Raw genomic sequence first — 21345 nt, forward strand, 5'->3', positions numbered from 1 at the left:
CAGTATTAGGACAATGTTTTAAATCATGTTTATAATAATAACCAAACTGTAGTACAAAGACTATAAAAACTTATTGATTAGATATTTGCACTATTGCAACACTTCAGCAATAAATACTGAATAGAAACAGTGACTTCTGGTGCATGTGGCGCCATGAGGGGATAGCTATTAAAGAGGTCGGTGTAAATTGACGTTGATGATTTAATTATATTTTAATACGTAAAATACAAAAAGCTAAAATCGACTAATTTGTTCAACTAGCAAAACCGTAATATTAAGTTTACTGCAGAATTGAAATAATATTATTTTTTGTATTACACCTTAAAAACCCCATTCCCCAAATCCCCATTAATTACAAGTAATCTAGTATGACTATTATCTAACCAAACAATTCCTCTATTACATAATTAAACAGAACTTAGTAGTCCAATATATCGGTAGGTGAACTCTGAGATGGAATATTTGGACGGAAAAGGTAATCAATATTAAAATGAGACGAAACCACACGACAAATGTTCCATCTCGTACACATGAAACTGTGCAGTCGACTGTGAATCAACGAGCTGTCATAAAAATTCTCATTAAAGGGTGTTGAATATTGACGCCGATAAAGCCTCGCCATACGATTGTTCTGTGTTATGTGATGAACGCTTCACTGCCAGCCGCTATCGGTTTTCAAATCTGATTGCAATCACCACTAAAAGCGGATGGAAAGTTTCACTACACTAATTGTGTTTAATCAAAACTTACACATGTCAATGTACTTATTTCGTGCTTAAAATAATACTGAGTAATGCCTATTTAAACCACGCGATACGACGATTCTGTACGCAATCGTCGATTGTATCTCTAGTCGATTAACAGAGGTGATTAAATCCCGTAATATTGCAATAGTTTAGGTCTCGATACTCAATAGAAGCCTGGACAGTAGAATTAATTCATTGGTAATATCTTAGATCGACATATAGTGTTGTAAAATTTCAATTTTTTCAGTTTGATATTGGAAATCAAAACCTAAGCATAATTTATTGGTTGCATCTTAAATCGACGTATAGTGGTAAGTAGATCGTGTAAATTTCAATGAATTGTCAGATTGCCATTACGCAAGCAAAATCTAAAAAATGTATACGTTGCAATGTAACGTATTCATTGGTTGCATCTTAGATCGATGTGTAGTGGTAAGTATATCGTGTAAATTTCAATGAATTAGATTGCCATTACGCAAGCAAAATCTAAAAAAATGTATACGTTGCAATGTAACGTATTCATTGGTTGCATCTTAGATCGATGTGTAGTGTGGTAAGTAAATCCTTTAAATTTCAATGTTTTCACGTTGCCATTACTCATGCAAAGTATAAACAGTATACGCATATTAAACACCATTATTGTACACTTTATTTATCCACAAGTGAAAGGCATAGCAATGTTTTACTGTTCATGTCTGGCAGAGAGGTGCTCCAGTTTAACGGGAAATAAACCTGACCCAGGAGTGGGAACAAATACTGATAAGAATAATAGTGTTTACAGGACACAAATTGTGTTTACTCTGCGAGTCCGCCGCGCCGCTTGTGTCGCATCTTTATTGTTTTCTTCTGCCTACATACATTTCATCTCGTGTAGAGAATTATGATAGCACTTAACTGTAGCGGATAGACAAGGCAGTAGTTTATATCTGTTACGACACAAACACCATTAATCATAATTCTAAGTCTTGTGTTGTAAAGTCGCTAGTAAATATCTTACATACATTTCATCTCGTGCAGAGAATTATGATAGCACTTAACTGTAGCGGATAGACAAGGCAGTAGTTTATATCTGTTACGACACAAACACCATTAATCATAATTCTAAGTCTTGTGTTGTAAAGTCGCTAGTAAATATCTTGCATACATTTCATCTCGTGTAGAGAATTATGATAGCACTTAACTGTAGCGGATAGACAAGGCAGTAGTTTATATCTGTTACGACACAAACACCATTAATCATAATTCTAAGTCTTGTGTTGTAAAGTCGCTAGTAAATATCTTACATACATTTCATCTCGTGCAGAGAATTATGATAGCACTTAACTGTAGCGGATAGACAAGGCAGTAGTTTATATCTGTTACGACACAAACACCATTAATCATAATTCTAAGTCTTGTGTTGTAAAGTCGCTAGTAAATATCTTGCATACATTTCATCTCGTGTAGAGAATTATGATAGCACTTAACTGTAGCGGATAGACAAGGCAGTAGTTTATATCTGTTACGACACAAACACCATTAATCATAATTCTAAGTCTTGTGTTGTAAAGTCGCTAGTAAATATCTTACATACATTTCATCTCGTGCAGAGAATTATGATAGCACTTAACTGTAGCGGATAGACAAGGCAGTAGTTTATATCTGTTACGACACAAACACCATTAATCATAATTCTAAGTCTTGTGTTGTAAAGTCGCTAGTAAATATCTTACATACATTTCATCTCGTGCAGAGAATTATGATAGCACTTAACTGTAGCGGATAGACAAGGCAGTAGTTTATATCTGTTACGACACAAACACCATTAATCATAATTCTAAGTCTTGTGTTGTAAAGTCGCTAGTAAATATCTTGCATACATTTCATCTCGTGTAGAGAATTATGATAGCACTTAACTGTAGCGGATAGACAAGGCAGTAGTTTATATCTGTTACGACACAAACACCATTAATCATAATTCTAAGTCTTGTGTTGTAAAGTCACTAGTAAATATCTTACATACATTTCATCTCGTGCAGAGAATTATGATAGCACTTAACTGTAGCGGATAGACAAGGCAGTAGTTTATATCTGTTACGACACAAACACCATTAATCATAATTCTAAGTCTTGTGTTGTAAAGTCGCTAGTAAATATCTTACAACGGGTGCTGGTTGGCAAGGACTAAGTAATATCTTCCTTATTGGTTAACTAACAAAAGTGAATGGCTTCACATCAACGAATCAACATTAAACCACTGGTTTTACTATAACCGATGTTTCATCTCACGTTCTTTTCACATAAGCCTGAACTAGTATTATTTAAAACACAGGACTTGTTGAGACAATAGTGAGGATGAGCCAGAAGTAAAATATGGACAGCCCACACAAATGTTTTGGTATCCAATTTTTGCTCCAATACAGACCATATGGCCCAGCACATTACTAATCGTTGTACATATAGCTTATATTTGTTACTGTTAACTTAATTACATTAAAATATAAAACCAATATTTAATACTTTTATTTTTTGTGAGGCCTTTCGATAGCAAGACTATCTATCATCTTCAGACACATCACAAAAGTAAATACAAAAAGTAAATTTGATTTTTAATAATAGTTAAACATATGTGATTCAATATTAATTTGTCCTGTGTGGCGTAGTGTGTAAATACAATTCAATTATTACTGGTATTATACTATATAAATTTTTAATGTTATTTTTGTAGTCTTCGTGAAAGTAATATTGGATTTTGCATTGGTCCATCTTCTTGATTTAATAAATCTTCTGTGTTTGTTTGATTAATGTAATATGACTCCCACGCATTTAAATATCTTGGAGTGTTAACATGTTTTAATAGTTTTAGGTTATTTCTGTGATATAGTGTGTCCAGTATTAATACAGTGGAGTGGGACGGCCGATTTTTCTTTTCTGTGGAATTTAATGTGGGAGCAATACCATTCATAGTAACACAAATAATTGTAATAGAACTTGTTACGGCGTTAAGATATGAATTTCACAGTTATGAACTACGTACATAAAATATGTTCTGTCATCTGTGGCGAAACAAACAGCTGCCACTATGATAGTCTTGATCAGGACAAACCTCATCCACTGTTACTAACTAGTTCAGTATTATCTTTATCATAAATTTATCTTTTTTCAACAAAATGCCATTTTTATTGCTCATGGTTATGAAACAAGATTTAGATGTGCAAAGGCTATTTGAGCTATTCAAAATGCAGCACAATATAAATAATTTCGGATCAATATTATCCTTAACTTAATATTTCATGACACAATTCACCTCGTCATGTATTATGACGGCTGTGTAGTGTGGATATAACAGTTGATTGAACGACTAGAAACGTACAATTATCAACTGATTAACATACAAAATCTCGAGTACTCTTCAGTTAAAATTTCAATAATTTAATTTTACAGTAAAAGTGATTAAGATTGTTCACATTATATTGTTTAATGCTCGCTATATCTAACTCTCATTCCAATGACTACACGCCTGTTCGCTCTGATCACAAAGTTAAATTTATTAATAAAATTTGTACTTTAGTACTATTTAGTCTCTAAATGACATACATAAATTTATTAAAATAAAGTGTAGACAATATTTTGAATAAGATAACAAAATAAAAGTAAGTTCAACTATAGTACACTAACCGAAAAACCTATCCATCTAATAAATTATCAGCCACATCTGCATACAAAATTGCAATCTCAATTTTCATTCGGAACACGTATTCACAGTGCAGCCAACACACCAATAAACAGAAGTACCAACCGCGCCGCAATAGTGGTATAAACCGCATAGCGCCAATCTCTCCATTATTACATTACTCGTACATCCCTGACAACTCCAGCCGAGTAATATACTTCATTATCACATTTTCCTCACCAAGATTATCGCAGGTGATGAGTATTTTAATTATCACAGTATTACCGAATACTTTAATAATTACATTTTTTATTACCTTAAACTGTGTAATTATTCCAGAATATTTTCTCCTCTAATGTGAACGCCATGTTTTCGGGTCAGTTAAACGATCAAAACTGTTTTTTACGACTATCATAAGTTCGTCAATGATATTTTAGTTAAGTTAAGTTAAGTACGTATTTAAGTTAATCGGTAGCTCGAACCCACATTTGTAAATTATCCTTTTTGTCTATAACTCATGTTGCCTGCAATAGATTTTGCGCTCCTGGCGTCCCTTTTCCATGAAGATGGATTGGATCTTTTTTACCGAGACGTATCCCCCTCCCACAATGCATTTCTGTTCTTCACTTCAGCTTTACTCCTTCGCTTCCACAAAGCTGTCACTCCTCAAAGGTAGTGCAGCCACATACTTTTGGTTAATTAAAATCTTTGGAGAGCTAAAAACTAATCAAAATCAGACCAGTGAGCCTATTTTAATCAAGAGAATAGGGCATAGACTCGGTCCATCCACTCATTAGCGTTACCCTACTTCAAATTCCTTATGCAACAATCCAACCAATAAATTGCATGCCTCCTTTAGAAGGCATAATTGGATTCTGGCATCCTTCTTTATCAAGGGCCTACGTAACAGTCCACCCACCATTAGATAGAACCACGTACAAAGTGTGTTTGATGTATCACCGTCATTATGTCTCTGTACCATGTGAGTGGGAGTTTCTGACACAAGACATGCCATTTGTTACTGGAAATCCAAATGTCATTGTTGTTGGCAAGAAGTTGCATTGAACATGAATGAACTAAACATCATCACGACTCGGGATTCCAATGAGGCATCATCCACCCATGCTGATAAAGCAGTGAAAGTCTGAGTCTTCCGTCAATGGGAAAGGTTCAAAACCGTCCTTTTAACAATATTCGTACAATACCCTTGCTCACTACTTCACTCGTGGATAGTTTTAAAAATAGTGTTTGCTTTCTACAGATTTTCGAATATAATAAACCAACTATATGGGTACTTAGGCAACTTAATACGATCAAATTTGATCAAGAGTCATCTATAATCTATACAAACTATCAATGTGTATATAAATATAAAACTATCAATGACCTTCAGAGTAGCCTGTTAATGGTTGCCGAACGACCCTTTGGGGTGTATTCAACGAGCCTAAATTAGTTTTGCAAATGAGGATGTCTCCTTTTTCCGCAGTACCTTAGGCAAATTTTCATCGTTTTTACTCTAAACAACACCAGGAAGCATGCCACCAGACCGTCGAAATAGTCCAATTGAAGATCAACTTGTTCTCAATGTTGTATAAAAATTAAGGTCTCACTTCCAACAACGGTCCACTGCGTTACCTTTATTTTATCTTATTGCATTTGTATGTGTGTGCTTTATTACAAATTACATTTGTTATAAATAAGATTACTGTTAGAACGCGAAAAGGACTATTCTTTAAAAATATCTGCCCGATATTTTATCACACATTCCACAACACTGAAGAATCACTTATGATGACTTGAATTGGCAAATCTAGGTCACTTACTGTATTGATACATCAAAATGGAAACTGTGACAGTTACCTGAAACATACACATTTGGATAAAAATACAAGTATATACATATATCATCATATACATTCAGCATGTATTTTTTCATCAAAACCTTTTAACATATGTAAAATATTTCACTAATTAAGTAGCAACAAAGGTTATGACAGGAAACAAAGATCACGAAACTCATAAATAAGAAAAGACCTTGTTTAGGAGCCCGCAAATCCTTAATTACTACCCTGCTAATTAAAATTTTAGTATCAATCAAATAATAACGGCACGGACTAAAGAAAACCACAAACTTGAGATAAACCACTCAGAGCCAGTTGGCAGCTACACAAACATTCAAGTTGCGTCACTGTCAATGATGTGTGTTGTTACGTCAAGTCGAGTAGCAATCACAATAGTCCCAAAGTTTCTATGTGCTACTCCTCATAGTCATGAAGGATAGTATCTGGGAACGGCTCCAAAAGGAATGATACTTTGGGAAACACTTCATGGACGTCTAGTAACATTTCAAGTTTCAATATGATAAAAAATAATAATACAGGATGATATCTACGGGCTGTTACAAAAGGAATGATACTTTGGGAAATACTTCATTGACGTCGAGTACCAATTTAAGTTTCTAATTGATATAAATAATCACACAGGATGATATCTACAGGCTGTTACAAAAGGAATGATACTTCGGGAAATACCTCAAGGACGTCAAGTACCAATTCAAGTTTTTAAATAATAAAAATAATAACACAGGATGATATCTACGGGCTGTTACAAAAGGAATAATAGTTCTGAAAATACTTTGTGAACGTCGAGTAGCAATTCAAGTTTCTAAGTGATAAAAAATAATAATACAGGATGATATCTACGGGCTGTTACAAAAGGAATGATACTTTGGGAAATAATTCATTGACGTCAAGTACCAATTCAAGTTTCTAAATGATAAAAATAATCACACAGGATGATATTTACAGGCTGTTACAAAAGGAATGCTTTAAACAACCATTTAGTAACAAAACTTAATGCGTTTTTAAGCTTTGCACAAATAAAACTACTGCTGGTGCACATACTGTTTTGTAACAAAACAAAGCATCTCTCCCTTCATTTAGTTATTATTGGGATCGATGATGTTATAGAATATTGTAAAGAGACCTCGTTACCGAAATATTGGGTATACCTGCTACATTAAGGTATAAAGGGTTATCCTAGTCTACACTTTTACATTGTAACTTTAATATAGAACATGTCTTAAAAACTACATTAATAAATTTGTTAATGGATGTACTCAAGAATTTTATTGCTGTCATGGTTGTACGGTTAACAACAGTTGAAAGTAGTGAAACAATTATTTGGATCTCATTAAAATATGTGAAAACCTAAAAGAAATACATGTTACAGGCCATTGCACTGGGGGCCACCTTGATTTTACCTTTAGTTACGCTTAACATCAACAACTTTTACGATTCAATTGTAATTTATGGAATGGTTAGATATATTTTATTTCAAAAACATACTCAATACTTCATTTAGGTTTTGTTATACATAATTTTCAAACTGTTTTTCTTCATATCCTATTTAATGTATACAGCTTACAAGCCTACTTCACAAGAAAATCTATAGATACGTAAATATAGGTAATGTATTTACAACAGTAGATATGTTTTACAATCAAAAGCAAGGGCGCACTAATATACACGTAAAACATTGTTTCTGGGTGATTAGACTACAGATCTTTGCATGGAAACTAGCTTCAAACATCTGTATGCATACAGTAAAATGTGTGGAGTAAGAACAATAATTCTTTCTAAAAGTGGCTAAGGGTGTCACATGTCACACAACAAAGCTTTAGTACACTAAACATAGAACATAGGCTAAACATAGTACAAATGCGTCTTGTTTGTTATGCAGTTAGAAGATGGCAAAACACAATGTACTTTCCAATAGCCGGAACAAATTACGATAATACTTACTAAATGAATTTGAGTAATGTTTATCTAATGAACAACAGTTTTAATGTAGCCCTCAACTGCGACAATATACAAATAACTATGGCATAAAACGGTGATGAAATGGCATATTATCGCTGGCCACTGGTAAAATTCCTATCTAACCATTCTTTGTTCTCCGGCTACTATGGAATCTTTTTCACGTTGCCCCAACAGGAGATCACAAGAAATTTTAGAGCATGAACAGCAGTTTATCTCCCATCATTGAGGTAGATTATGACCAGCACAGGTTTCATGCTTCCTCCAACAAAGGCGTATTCTGAAACAACTACTCGTTGAATTTCATGTTGTCATCAATGAAATGCTTGATTTCATACATCTTAATGACGATAATTGGAGGAATAGCAATTGAGAGTTTGCGAGTTTCCAATTTCTCGAATAGCAGCGTCATCTACGAGTATAACCCTGCCATTAAATAGGAAATCTCTCCCGGGCCACTGAGGTAAACACAGGTCAATGGGAGAATTCGCTCTCAGAATCTTACCGAGTGCTGCTGCTTCACAACAGGGACCAAGCGACCTCCAACAGAGCATATTATTTTTACTGCAGTATAAATCGATCATCCTTCCCAGCTACCTCCAACAGAGCATATTATCTTTACTGCAGTATAAATCGATCATCCTTCCCGAGTATCTACCACCAACAGAGCATATCATCTTTACTGCAGTATAAATAGATCATCCTTCCTACCTACCTCCAACAGAGCATATTATCTTTACTGCAGTATTAATCGATCATCCTTCCCGAGTATCTACCTCCAACAGAGCATATTATCTTTACTGCAGTATTAATCGATCATCCTTCCCGAGTATCTACCTCCAACAGAGCATATTATCTTTACTGCAGTATAAATAGATCATCCTTCACGAGTATCTACCTCCAACAGAGCATATTATCTTTACTGCAGTATAAATCGATCATCCTTCCCGAGTAACTACCTCCAACAGAGCATATTATCTTTACTGCAGTATAAATCGATCATCCTTCAAGAGTATCATCGTGTCAATCTTTCGTCACTACCTCTAGATTGCACATGGTTTACCACACGCCACCTTACATCGTAACAAGAGAAAATATTTTATCACTGATGTCTGTTATAGTCATTTAAAAATACAATTGCTGCATCTTATGCTGAATTTACTTTCCATAAGTGAATTAATTTGAAACAAAGACCCTGTAGAGAGTAAAGTAAATCTGCACCGATGACTTTTACCTTAACATAAACAGTGCTAGTCATGGTAATAATCAAAAATCTCAATTCCAGCACTATACTCTGTCTCAGCTGAGGTAAGTTTTGGTCATGTGAGATGAGCACTAAAACAACGTATTTTGTTTTTATGTGGGAAGCAAAACATTTATGCAACTTATTATGTCACGTACAGAGACCTCTCAGAGAAGCAACAAATGACATCTATATATATAAAAGAAAGTCGTGTTAGTTACACTATTTTATAAGTCAAGAACTGCTGAGCCGATTTGACTGAAAATTTGTAGGGAGGTAGCTAAGAACTGGAGAAACGCATAGGATACTTTTTATCCCGTTCCCGATTCAGGATTCCGCCCCACTGGTCTCTAAAAGTTACGGAAATACCCGTAAGAAATGCATTTACAGCAAACATATGTTATTAAGTGAAAGGGCCTGTTCAAATTGAATCAGCTGTTCTTTGTAAACATATATAATGCAACAAAAGAAATATATGTTTATATCATTTAATTACCATTTTTAAATTTCTTTACATTTATAGTTTTAAAGCATAAAGTAAGCTTAAGAGAAACAGTAAATTTTGTTTCAACTGTTTCTGCAATCACTGTTAAGCATAGACTTTACTATCCAGATAATACAAATCAAATTTTAATTTTTTACAATTCAAAGCAGTTATCTCTGCATCTCCAAGTCAGATACGTACATTATTTGCTATCATCATTTCGACATGCTTTCCATCGAACCCATCTAACCTGTGGCACAAATTCAAGAATAATATGGCAGAAGATATTTTACATCAAATTCGTGTCAGTTCAAATAAATTCCGATCTTAAAATGAATGAGGAGATACATAATCGGGCCTTACTCTTGATCGAAGACATGAGTTATCTCATGTGTGGTAGTTTATTAGTCAGGTTAGGAATGCCAGCGCCAAATCGTAAAATGAATGACGCATTTAATCGAGAATTGGAATGGGAACGTGAATATGATCACCAGGAATTTAGATTTTGTAGTTCAAACAAATGTGCCCCTGATGAGCCCCCAACAAAAGGAAGTTTATGATACATTAATGAAGGCAAATTGATGATGGAAACGGTGGTTTATATTTACATGGTGGAACTGGTAAAACATTCCTCATGTCAGTAGTTTTTAGCCACTGTTCGTGCAAGATCCAACATTGCAGTTTCAGTTGCTTCTTCTGGAATAGCAGCCACATTGCTAGAAGGATGTCGTACGGCACATTCTGCATTAAAATTGCTGTTAAATCTTCAATATATTGAAGAACCAACGTGCAACATTACAAAGCGCTCCGCTATGGCGAAAAGTTTTATCAGAATCGAAGATCATCATCTGGGGACGAATGCACAATAGCGCATAAACGTGCATTGGAAGCAGTTTAACCTAACATTGCAAGATCTACGTAATGACTCAAAATGTTTTGGAGGCGCAACTATTTTACCGTCTGGCGATTTCCGCAAACATTGCCAGTAATTCCCAGATCGACTGCTGCCGACAAAATAAACGCTTGCCTCAAATCATCGAATCTATGGCGCTATGTTAGGACAACAAACATGAGAGTTGCATTGCTGATACGATACATCTGCTGAAGATTTCTCTAAGTAATTGTTGACTATCGGTAAATGGTCACTACCTGTCGACGAATCGAGCGGATTGATTTCATTTCCTCGGAATATCTGTAACTTTGTCTCATCGAAAGACGAACTCATCAACAAAGTATTCCCAAACATCATTACTAACCTCAAAAATAATGAATGGTTGAGTGAGAGCGAGCAGTTTTGGCAGCTAAGAATAAAGATGTAGATGATGACTTAAAACGACATAATTCAGAATGAGATCATGGGTACACTGCATTCTTTTAAATCTGTTGACTGTGTAACAAATGGATGATGATGCCACCAACTATCCAATTGAATGTTTTAAACTCCTTGGATGTACCTGGTACAATTTACAACTAAATATTGGTTCTGTAGTAATCGTGCTTCGAAACTTATACCAACCAAAAACTGTTGCAACGGAACAAGTTTTGGTGGTAAGTAAATTGATGAACAATTTGATTTACACCACAATACTCAAAGGTGAGGAAATTCTCATTCCGAGGATCCCGATGATCCCACCCGACATGCCATTTGAGTTTAAAACGGTTTCAATTTCCGATCCGTCATGACTGTAAAAAAGTCACAAGGCCAATCGTTGAAAGTTTGTGGTCTTAATCTCAAATATCCATGTTTTTCCCATGGCCAATTAAATGTGGCATGTCCACGGGTCGGAAAAGACCATCCGCGTTATTTGTTTTCGCGCCTAATAAAAAAGTAAAAAAAATGTAGTTTTATCACAAGGTACACACAATAAATCGCAAATATAGAATCATTGAATAATTATATTTTTTTATTTACAATTATCCTAATTTAAAAAGTAAAAAATGTGATCATGTGATATTGCCTTTAAGGCGGGACAAAGTTCGCCGGGTCAGCTAGTCTTAAAATAAAGAGAAAATACTTCCTAAAACAATTTATATAGGTCGTGGTGATTTGCCGTAAGACATCACTGCTCCAAAATCCATATTAAATATAAGTTATGATAGTTGAAAACTTAGATTTTAGAGATCAACAGCCAATATCACTAGGATTTTTAGTTGAGTCACTAAAGTGTAAAACCTCACAATAAATTCCATTTTCTTTATGTAACATTTGCTAATTTTTATAACATTATTCCATAATAACTCTCTACGAAACTCCACATTTTAAAACAATATTTTTACGACCCAGTATCTTGAAACGATGGAAGAACCGAAGACCAAATATTGTGTTACTTTAAAATAAAAGCGACATCCCACCCAAAACTAATTGAACCACCTAAATTAAGGAAAGGGCTCCTGGACCATCCAATATCTTAGGACGATGGAGCAAGCGAAAATCCAATATTTGGGGTGGTGTGTTCCAGTTATAAGGGTAAGATTTGGCAGCTTTCCGCTTTAGTGACATATAGGAATTAATTACGGCAGACTTTCTGCGGAAACAGCTGTTAGAATTGTCTCTTAACAGCGATCTGTCAGGAGTCTGACTTTTAAGATGAGTGCTGATGGATTAATATAAACTGACATTTATCTTCTATCTTAAAACATTTCTTAACAGTATTACATTTTTATTCTCAACATTTACTTCTAAAGGTTATTATTTTTTCCTAAAATTTAGTAATGATACATCTGGAGGACAAACCATATTTAATCAACAAGTAACAAGAAATGAACGCCTTGAGAAAAAACAATATTTAATACATTATGTAAGACAGTGTCTATGTTTCCTTACTTTGTTTCCTTGTTAAAGCTAAAAATAGTTCTTCTATCTCCTGTGTAATTGGAGCTAACTTTACCATTCAAACGCAGGAAGAAGCTTTACTAATTTAAAGTTTTTCTGATAGTGCTGATAGTTATTGTACACACTAGATCTTTCCCAGTTAATTTGTCCACCAGAATTGTTGGTTCGATTTGAGACAAAATCAACTTTTATTAAACTTGCTTTAGTAATAATATATATTTTTAACGAAATTAATTTCGATGTGAATGTGAGCAAACCTCCAGCTTACCTGGATTCCTGGAATCTGACACTGTCACAGTCTTGACTCCTGGAATCTGGAGTATGTTCGTCAGAGGAAATACAAATTCGGTAACGAACTAGCTCAAAATAAACTCCCTACATCACATCGACATTAGAACACCCAGAATACAAAATGCAGTGTAATCTAGGTCAAGATGTATTATCATTCTCCCATCAGGTGCACAATTGAATGCATTACGATGTTTTAGACATGAATTCCAAGCACGATGGAACAACCGAGTTTTCTACATATAATTTAACTATGGTGGGAAGGATTGAATCAACGTGAATCTTGAGTTTATCCCCATTTCGCTTCCTCTTAGTGCAGCGTCTAGAAACGTACTAGAGTTACTTAAAAAATTTTCAATATTTTACTATGATGTGTAAACTACCCCAAAAATGTTTTGAAATAGGGGGGGTTGTAATTAAGGGGGTAATGTGGCAAGCCTCGACTTCCTCAATTTCGGTTGTCTACAGGTAAATACAATGGTACCTTGCCGCTCCCTAGGTTTATTGGTACGAAATCAAAATTTGGTCTAATTTTTAAATGTAATTTGTTTCACTGTTTGGAATTATTTAAACTTGGTTCCGTCATGCAATGCATTCATTACTATTACAGAAATATTACTGATATTTCTTTAATGCTTTCAACCTTCAGTTTACGGTTACTCAATACTGACAATAAGTTAAGATGTTGGATATAAACATAATTGACAACATATCTGTCTAAAAATGTAAGAGCTGTTCCTGAAATTTAACCTCATGAAATTATAAACAAAATAGGTAATTAGATTAAGTAGCGAAATATTCAAATTACATACATTAACCATAACGTAAAATGTTTTCTTTTAAAATTGGAAAATATTGTTTTGATTTAATATTGTAAAAATGTTTATTTCGACATCATTTATTTAAACTCAATATTTATTTTTTAGAATAGTTAAAAACAATTTAAACATTTTTTACTCAAATAAAACTCCACAGCCATTTTACATATTCTTTCTTGTATAATGAATATAGTACAAAATCAAGCAACAATATGATTTAACTTGAAATATTGCTACAAAATACTATTATCAAGTGTTTTCATGTCGTTGATCGACGTGGAACAGTAACTCAAATGTGAATAGAAGTTTCTATGAAGGACTTAGATTCATGCTTGAGCTGTATCATCTTTTTCTTGAATGTCTTTTTATTTTCTATTCCCAAAATATTAAATACATAAAAATACCAATGTAAATGGTACCGATGAAAATCCTCTAATAAGATTAAAATATTATGTGGAATTGTATAACGGATATCTTCCCATTTTCAATTTAACCCATTGCTTTGTTGACAACTTATACTTTTTAAATACATTTTAATGTATTTTTGAATTGATGCGGAAACATTTTATTTGTGTAAGTGGTGAACGAAGGACCAATTAGAATTTGAATTATACGTGAAACGCGATCTAATTGGCAGTGCTATTGAATGTTTCGCAATTAAAAGTGGGATCGGTTTTTATTATTTGTCTAGTTTAATTGATGAGAGTGACTATTTTCGTTCTAAACTCAATAGAAGTTTTTATACACGATACTTTCGGATTCTGCGGTACAAAACTTGTTTTTGAAATAGATCCTATACGTTATTGGTTCCCGATTACCGGATTACATGATACATACAGTCATGTTACCTAATAAAAGACGAGTTTGATCGACCATACTTATACACTCCATTCCTCCAAAAATGAATTACATTTTCATCTATTTTCTAAATCTATGTTCTATGTATTTTGGTTTTAAAACACAACAGTAAAAACAATGTAAATACTTTTGAAATAACAAATACGCTATATTTCTTAACATGACTTCTAAACTCGCATGGACGGAGAAATTTAACCCAGCATCTCCGAGAGTGAGTTATGATCATTTGAAGAAACCCGAAGTAATCCACGCACTCAATCCTGTACCGCTGCTTCAGGTCATATATTCCACATAAACTCATATAGTTACTTTCATATTATTATCACACGCTACATTCATAAGTGTGCTATATTATTAGTTTCTTTCATTTTATCTAGACCGGAAGTAAATGTTCTGTGATCTAAACTGTGACACCAAATCGTAAAGTTACTCTCGCGAAAAAATACATGGTATATAATATACACTTTTGGTTAATACTATAAGTAAACTTCCGGAGACGTTCAAATCCATATCATTATTGTGACGATATTCATGATAATCGTAACGTCAAAATCCATTAAACCATTCCTCCCTTATATTCACCTTCGATTAAACAGCCTACAGCAAAAAATTCAACGATTTACTACGGATTCAAGTTGTAAATGTCGTTCGAAAGTTACGGTAGAATAAAGAAATATAACAAGTCGCTGGATACATACTAATCGTTTCGATCGATCGTGTTATAAACCAAGCCAAGATTGCAACCTATTTGACTCTATCCTCTGAAGTTACTAATTAAGAAACGATGTTTATCCTTTATTTGTGTTACAACGTGTGAAGACACATTGGAATGATAATATACACTATTAAGTGTTTTTTCTAAAATGTGTATGTTGATATGTATTACGAAATTATTAATTACTGTGGGGATTGTTGCAAGGAAATCAAGTCTTCCTATGGTCTAAAATGATTATTCGAGCAAAGAACACTTATTTTCTCAAAATCTAAAACTAAGACTTTGCTAACTAAGATCTGATGTAACACTAAACAGCGCTAAGTATGGTGTGCCTTAGCACATGTACAGGGGGCTTAAATAGGTTGGCCTTCAACTACTGTAGACATGCATACACCCACATTCAGACATGTATTTCTCTCGAACGTCATTGCATTGACGTCATATCCAGCACTTTCAGATATCCCAGCGGCTCATCTTGAATTCATCAACAAACTATCCATTGTAAACCAATAGTAATTTTAATACTTCTAGGGAACTTATTGATCAGTATGACGACTAGTCAGGCTATGTTGAGGATTTAGAAAATGTCCCTGTCTCTGGTTTTACATTGTTCCCGCCGCAAATCAAAGCGAACAAACACTTTATACAGTTGAAGATCTCTTCAAGAAAATAGAGGCAGAGCAAAGTCAACTATCCAAATTCTCAGAACGACTCTACGTAATTCATCTTTCCAATTTATTTACATGCTTTTAGCAATCTGAAGATTTACTCCATAAAGGTTTTGGCTCAAAGTCTCACTCGGAATGCAAAATGTAGATGCATGAGGCCTCCTTTTAACTCTTAGTAAACACAATTTTATTTACTGCGTTACGCAAAGCATAAATGCTTATGATTACTCTATCACCTCATCACCATGATTACTCCAAGCTGAACCTTTACTTAGAAACATTTCCAGTAAATTTGAGGAGTGGAAATTGTGTTCCAAAAAGACATCAACAAGTACAGCCAGCTACATCATTACACATCATGGTGATGGAGGTAAAATTTTACAACGTTTGATTTACACTGATTCGTTTTCAATTTAATATAAGTGGAATGAATTGAATTGATACATCCATTATGATGTACGGAATGAGCTTTCGCGTACATTCTTGTGTTTATTTGCGTTTCTAACAGAAAGTTATATTGGTTACGTACGGAATTGGTTTTCCATGCTGGATCACTGAATTCAATCTACCTATATTAAAATAAATTATATCCCAGGATATCCTTCACGGACGCCGTGGAACATTTTAATTTTGCTAGGGAGAGCGTTATAAATTAGAAATCTATATGTATTATGTCGACCCTTACCAAGGGAAGATCACGCACGCTACATTTCTGTGGCAGTAATGTTTGATAACGCACAGCCAAAGCTTTTGAACAGATCATGAAATATGCTACGCAAATTTACTTACCCCTTCGTTCCATCAACAAAATCCTCCAAAAGGTTGTTAACAGCGTCAATTGTTAATGTATTTTCTAAATTCAAATTCTATGGAAATAGACTTTAGTTATTTCTAAGAACCATGCAAGTCGTCAATAGAAAACTATTTTTATAGATTTTGGTAGTACTGGAAAAATTGAGATTGGTCGTTAGTTGCTTCTGAGACAAGGATTGTCTATTTTTCAATTGAATACTATACAAGAGTGTCCGATGTTGCAACTATTGATGACAACATCTCCTGAACCTATTTATGTTTTGTGGAATGAGTTGAATATAACTCAAGAACATTTTAGAATACACCACAACGTGTTCTATACAATAGTTTTCAATATTGCAACAATCACAGTTGTCATGGGATTCTTTGTGTAAATCGCAAGGAATTTGGTTACGCCACATCGTTTTCTAAACAAGGATGGCCTATAATATCTAATACATAACGTTGACTCCATAGAGTACGAGTTATTACAGGTATATATAATAGATAGGTATTATGATTAGGTACTACAAGCCACGTTTAACATATAATTTCATACATCATTACACATTTCCCATATTGCAATAACACTATGCCTTCAATTATATATAATTCAAACAGACATTACATTTCCATGCTATTGGATCAGCCTTGGTATTTCTAAAGTATTATATGCGGTCAGTTACGGTAAATAACTATTTACAATCATACCTACAGCTATGGTTTCTGATCATTAATACATTACATAAATGCACTATTATTACTCCATGATATCTTTGCTGGTAATTGTTGTTAGTACTAATCATAAAAAACGACAATTACATGTGTCTGAATGTGAACGCATTACTTTGCACACTCATATGCCACAAGCGGATGTGTTAAACTTAACATGATGATTTTTTTTATTCATAAATTAATATTGTAATCGATAACTTTTGGAGAGGTGTCAGTACATGCAAGATTGAAATTATTAGAGAACAACAAAACTTTTACGCCTTTGTTATCGTTAACAATTATAACTCCACTTTAAATTACCTTAAACGTGTACCGAGGCAAACATCAAGAATGCGACCTTTAAGAGTATATAAATATGTTTTTTGCTAAATAATTACACTCCCTTTAATTAAATTTTATTAATGGATGTATTTTTCGCATTAACCTAGAACATTGCTTCTGTAAGATTTATGAATGAAATGTGTAAGCGTGCTTTTTGCATATATTTATCTACACATCTCACAGTACACCATAACCAGTAACAAAACATACCATTGATATCCGCCTACGTACCAAACAAATAGAATCAATGTTACCAATTCTTACATCATACAAACACAAGTTGAGTGATAGGCTCAATCACGGGTTAATTGATTCTAACGCTTTTTTAATACACAATTTCATTTATAAGGTATATCTTTTGGCTTGTTTTGGGCATTATACAACAAGATTCTTTCTCCTTTCTCGTAGAAGATAATACAACAAAATAATTTGTGATAGAACTACAATAATAAACCCCCTCCCGCCAAATTGCATCGGATAAAGTCTACCACCACAAAAAATTTGTCTATGTTGAAATATACTTCATGCTTCCTAATTTTAATGACTTTAAAAATCAGGTTTTCTATTTTGATCAACCAATTAATCAAATTTAGTTTCATATTTATATTTTATCACCCAATATGACGCGGTCGACGGCGGCTAATCCCGACTAGAAACCGCCAATGAATGCGTACAGCTCTCTCTAAGGGTACCGCAGTCTCTAGGACAACTGAGGAAGATCCTATAATGGCTGGTCTCAGACTAACGAACACATCAAAGACGCTGCCCCGGGGAAGCTGTTTGAGCTGATTGGGCCCTACCCCGTTCCACTGAATACTACCACAGAACATTTTTGCTTTCGCTGCCTCTTCCCGAGAATAATTAACATATCTTTGGCACTTTGTTAACTAAGGCATCAACAGATATTTTCTATGAGACAATGTATTTTCAACTCAGTTAAACTTTAAAACTCATATTGAGAGTTCAAACCGCACAAGAATATAAGAAATATTAATTTGTAATCAACAGGTAAGATGTAATTGTACCCTTTAGAACAGACTTCTTCGCGTAATTCATTTTTATTCAGATAGGAGCGTCAAATAAAAATGCTGGAATTAAATATATATATATAATTCTCATTAAGAAACAAACAAAACGGCTTTAGGTACTTTGGTATGATACGGAAGCCACTCTGTCCCTATTTACCACTTATTATTACGCGATATAAGTAGGTTTAGATGTGGTTATCATAAATATGTTACTAGTAGTAACAAGGGTAAAGTTGATATTCACGAGCGCTCCGTGATCTGAGTTTGAATTTCGATACTATCTCGAGGTATGTTTTTTTTCTTTCAGAATTGCAGGGTGGCGCCTTCGCCACCGAAACCTACATTGATAGCCAGGTGCATTTCCAATCGGTACGTTCCCGACATCAGATCATGTACCAGATCGTATAACGTGATCTGACGTCGGAAATGCCCCTGGCTGTCATTATGGGCTTTGGTGGTCCGCACTTCTGGTAAAGAAGAGAAACATCCATCGAGATAGTACCAAATTTAAGCTCAAGATCACGTGAGCGCTCTTAAAATTCAACTTTAACTTTTTCTATTTATGATACATACGTATTTATTTGCATATGTATACACCGTAATAACAAATAGTAGATAGGGAAAGAGTGGCCTCCATCTTATACCAAAGTATCCGAGTTTTAAATATACTGGAGATAAAACACAAGACCGTTGTATTTCGACTCATTTTGTTTACTTTGGTATGATGAGTAATAGAATTAAATAAGTTAAAAACACCAACATAACTGGCCAATGAACATCGGGAACACAGAGCGTGTGGCTAGGCAAGGGCCGTAATACACAGGTAATACTTCCAGAGCCACAGTTCTCTAGACTGAACATTGAATCGATCCTAGTGACTCGGAGCCACAGAATTGTGGCCCAAACACTGCGAATATTAAAAGCGCCACGTAATCCACACATCTTTAATGTCCAGACGTAAAACTTGAGAAATCCATTTTGCATCAGTTCATCAAAAACCCATCAGATGTTTCTAAGAGACTTCTTTACTATCAGATTAGAAAGATACAGAGAAGCTGACTATATAAGAAACATTTTGTATATTTATTAAATCGTAAAACAATACATCGGATTTATACGTTCTAGTTTGTGTTGTAGCAACCGCATACATTCCAATAAAGGCGCTAAATATTTAAAGTGCTCGAAAGTTTTTGAGCTACATATTCCATAATCTGGGTTTGAATTGTGTCTGGAAGTATGATTTGTAGTTTTTGCTACAGTTAACTTTCCTCGTACATATAGTTGAAGAGAAAATCTGAATAAAAGAGTTCTAGTGGTTCTTAAACCATTTAAAACAAAACTGACGGAACACACTCGATTCTCCAGACCACTTCGGACAAATTTGGCCAAGTTTTATCGTTTAACAATAACGAAAATCTCGTAATGCGCACTTTTAATGCGCTTCTCTCTACAATTAACAAAACTAACGCTATTCTTTTTTATTATTGGGTATATAGTTGCTAAACCTGACACTTAGGCACACTACTGTAACACATTACTGAAGTTACCCTTGGAGGTTTACATATTTCTGAGTATTTGTGTTGTAATTTCAGATGTAATTAATTACATAAAATAACACTGCTAAATTTCGTGGAGTGTGTCTAATTTTGTTTTATGAAATTATCAATGTTGAACAAATGAGAATTAAATAGCCTTGCACGCTTCGCGTGATAATCTGATTTAGAAATGTAATCATATGTTCTAATTAATTTGGAGCCAGGTGTGCCACAACCGCACAATAAACAGTATTGCCAACTACAGCGCTTGCGGTGTGTCCTGCACCGCAGAAATCTCGCCGCAATTGTATTAAATTCCTGCCGAATGTGATGAACAATTTATCCACGAAGCATTCATGCATCCGCTCTCGTATTCACAACCCAGAATTGCGCGATAGTCTTTATTTAATTAAAAACATAGTTTTAATCCCGAGTTGGGCATTAAGCGATCATCGTTGTAAGGGACATCAGAACCGTTCAGGAACGTTTAATTACATCGATGTACACAAGGGCATACTAAAAATCCTAACGCTAAAAGTATTATATCGAGTTTTATACAGCGCAATTACACTTTTACGTTGACAAGTTGATCCCGTTATATTTTCATTACAAAGCCTAGAGTAAATCCCCTAATTTTGCTTTTTCGAAGGCCATAATTCAGAACATAAAGCTGATGATGCAAAAACATTGTAACGCAAGTATCATGGGAATTATTTAAAATTCGTCGACAATTCGTTCTAGCGAATTCTGTATTACCATGGCCGGGCAGCACTGTACAAGTTTTACCTCAACTTTCAATCACTGTTTTTCT

The sequence above is a fragment of the Homalodisca vitripennis genome, chromosome 3, assembly GCF_021130785.1.
Source record: "Homalodisca vitripennis isolate AUS2020 chromosome 3, UT_GWSS_2.1, whole genome shotgun sequence".
NCBI classification, from domain to species: Eukaryota; Metazoa; Arthropoda; class Insecta; order Hemiptera; family Cicadellidae; genus Homalodisca; species Homalodisca vitripennis.